This window comes from Hordeum vulgare, chromosome 4H (assembly GCF_904849725.1).
Source record: "Hordeum vulgare subsp. vulgare chromosome 4H, MorexV3_pseudomolecules_assembly, whole genome shotgun sequence".
Classification (NCBI taxonomy): Eukaryota; Viridiplantae; Streptophyta; class Magnoliopsida; order Poales; family Poaceae; genus Hordeum; species Hordeum vulgare.
Window position 1 is genome coordinate 7,705,849 of NC_058521.1, and position 3,933 is coordinate 7,709,781.

Genomic DNA, 3,933 nt, shown 5'->3' on the forward strand with positions numbered 1-3,933 from the left:
CAGAGCCGCATCTCTCAAAGCATGCAGATCGTAGCACCAAGATGGTGTTCATCGGATACGAGAGGAGGTCCGGCACCAAAGCATACCGCTTCTACGATCCACAAACCAAGCGTCTACGGATTTCACGTGACGTCGTGTTTGAAGAAAACCAGGTGTGGAATTGGAGCGCCGCAGCCGACAATGCTCCAAACAGTAACATATTCACGGTTGAATTTCCAACTGATGATGATGCAGGGGAGGATGTCCAAGTGGTTGATAAGACGCCCAACCAAGGTGACCACAATGGTAGTGATCATCATGGTGCCGACACCGACGACGACGTGCATAGGTCGCAAGGAGATAGCGACAACGAAGCGCACGGCACGGGTGGAGATCTCGACGACAACATCGACAACGAGGCGCATAGTGGCGATGACAATCAAGATGATGATCATGATCACGACGACTAAGCCGACGACGCGGATGTCGATGACACGCCCGAGACTCAGCCATCTTCCTCAAGTGCATCAACATCGACACAATTTTTGTCACCTCCTTCGCAAGCCACAACGGATTCCTCAGGGCCTCGTCGCTACAAGACCCTCAAGAAAGTCTACAAGTACACAAAGCCAGTTACGCTCGAATACTCCGGACTATGTCTTTTCGGAGTTGAGGAGCCGGCGAACTTCGTAGAGGCGAGCAAAAGTCCTAGCTGGACGCACGCCATGGATGAGGAGATGAAGGCAATTGAGAGCAATGGCACGTGGACTTTGGTAACCCGACCTCCAAACCAAAAGACGATAGGTTTGAAGTGGGTTTACAAGTTAAAGAAGGACACAGAGGGTGCCATTGTGAAGTACAAGGCAAGACTCGTTGCAAAGGGCTACGTTCAACGTCAAGGAGTTGACTATGATGAGGTGTTTGCACCGGTTGCTCGAATCGAGACGGTGAGAGTGCTCCTAGCTTTGGCAGCACAAGAGGATTGGAAGGTTCATCATATGGATGTTAAATCCGCTTTCCTCAACGGCGATCTCACAGAAGAAGTGTACGTGGAACAACCCCTCAGCTACGAGAAGAAAGGTGAAGAAGGGAAAGTTTACAAGCTCAAGAAGGCACTTTACGGGTTGAAGCAAGCGTCAAGAGCTTGGAACTCAAAGTTAGACCGGTGTTTGGTCTCGCTGGGGTTCAAGAGATGTCCCCTCGAGCACGCAGTCTATACAAAGAACTCCAAAGGCTCAAACCTGCTAGTTGGAGTTTATGTCGATGATCTGATTATCACCGGAGATAGCGTACAAGAAATTAAATGTTTCAAGGCGCAAATGAAGAACAAGTTTAGTATGAGTGATCTGGGATTACTCAGCTATTACTTGGGCATCGAAGTGAAGCAAAGCTCCGGAGAGATTTCCCTATGTCAATCGGCCTACGCGGTCAAGTTATTGGAAAAGTGTGGCATGTCAGATTGCTACGAGACACAAGTTCCAATGGACCAACGTCACAAATTGAGCAAGCGTAGCTCAAATCCGCCGGTGGACACCACAATGTATCGAAGCGTTGTGGGCAGCCTAAGATACTTGGTGCATACCCGACCTGACTTGGCTTATTCAGTCGGGATCGTGAGTCGTTTCATGGAGAATCCGACAACCGAGCACATGAGCACGGTCAATCAAATTCTACGCTATGTGAAAGGCACCATTAATCTTGGTTGCACGTACAAAAAGGGAAAGGAAGGATTGATCCTTCGTGGATATTCAGATAGCGACATGGCAGGTGATGTTGATGACCGAAAGAGCACAACGGGCATGGTTTTCTACCTTGGTCCGAATCCGATTAGCTGGAATTCTCAGAAGCAAAAGGTGGTGGCACTGTCTTCATGCGAGGCAGAATACATAGCGGCAAGCACGGCGGCTTGTCAAGCAGTGTGGCTGAGAAGACTCCTAACTATTCTTGCAAAGCGGGAGGTGCAGAAGGTGTCACTGAAGATCGATAACCAAGCTGCAATCTCGTTGTGCAAAAATCCGGTTCATCACGAAAGGAGCAAGCACATAGATACCCGGTTCCACCATATCCGGGAGTGCATTGAAGAAGGGTTGATCGAGGTTCAACATGTGAACACGAAAGACCAACTTGCCAATATTTTCACCAAGTCCCTCGGTCGACAGAAGTTCATCGAGATGAGGAGGAAAGTCGGACTGCAAGAAGTGAAGTCAAGCAACAATATTAAGGAGGTGAATGTAGAAGTTAATCATGTTGTTTCTTTAGGATTAGGAAAGAAAGCTAAACCGAGTCCTAGTAGTATTAGGATTCCTAGTCCTAGTCTATTTTCATAGTACCTTGTGGACGTGTATAAAAGACACCCTAGGGGTGTTGATTGACACACCAGAAAAACGAAAAGCAATACAAAACAAAGGCTCGACACGGGCCTTTAGCCATCAAATCCATCGATCACTTTTATTCGTGTCGCTAGTTACGCAAGTTCCGTCAAGTAGCCGGCCGAAGCAAGAATCACATAGGCACGCCTGTACAGCTGCATACGCACGTTCAAAAGCCAACATTCCCCACCCACATCCTTTCATCGATTTTTTTAATCCCTTGGAAAACCAGTGGAGAGTAAACCAGCGAACCGGGCGGACCATAGATAAGAAACCACCTCCTTCGTTCGTGACCAACTCCTACGATCGCCAAAAAAAACCTGCCCGAAACAAAGCAAGCCCACGCACGAAAACAAGGATCGTTCCCCACCCACGAATCCATCTGTACGCCACCAAAATCAACCGGCGATCTCTTTAGCGCTGCGTCGTTCGCGTTGCGCTTCTTCCTTTGTCCATCGACGATCCGCCCCCCACCGCTACATCGCCCCCTCAAGCCAGATCCGCCGCTCCTGGCCCCTAGCACCCAGCCGCGACCCCCTCCCCTGTGCTTAGGGTTTGGGCCAGACATCTTCTCGAACAACAACGCGACTCCAACGACCTTGGTCGGTCCTTTCTATCACTTACAACGGCATCTCGCACCTCCAAGTTCCCGGCGGCGACTGTGTGGACCATGACGGCGGCTATGACTCTGAGCTGAACACCACCTCGCACTGCGTTCGCGAACCGGTGGATGCCGCGGTGCCTAGATCCATCATGACCACATCGTTGCTTCGGCCGTCATGAAGGGCCTCAAGGAGGTTCTCGAGGTCTGCCCTCGTCTCTCGCCATCTCTTACAATTTTGTGTTATTCTATGTCGATTCAGTTACAGTAGGTTATACCTGGTTGATGAACAAATGAATGCATAATAAGTGCTTAATTGAGTTAGAGAGAAAGCTAAATTAAATTGCAATTTAGATATATTCTCATTGTAAGGTCAACATTCAAATACATACATACTTGCCTATAGTTCCTAATTTCTCCACGCACAAACATTGTTGGGTGTACCATTGACCGAAGCAATCCATCACATTAAACTTTTGAACCTATAATTTGTGACGTATTTTTATGGGATTGGTTAGAACTCATCTAGCCGAGACATAACTATGGTCTCATTCACCTTGTATTTTTATAAGGAGCATGACGTCGATCCCTCTCGTGGCTACCAGTGGAGAGGGTCAGCTGTCATGTGTTCCTGTTGGTGGTTTGAATGGCGCAGCCAACACCGCCTGATGTTGGGTCAACAGATGTCGCCCCCCCTGTGCCTGTTGCCGCCCCATGCCGGATTACCTCTACCAACGAAGCCACCCTCAAACTAGAGAAGTCAAAGCTAATCGGCCGCCCATGCCGTGGTGCTCACCGAGGTTCCAGTCCGCAACAAGGCCGGCTTGTTCTGAGAGACACGCCTCATGAACACCTATGAATGCACGATTCCTCGATCTTCTGCCACCAGAATTATGGTATGTTTCATTGCATGATATATCATTGTGGTTATTTTGTTTAGATTAGCTTAACCCATCGATTGGCCATGCCCTGCTTTATGGTAAT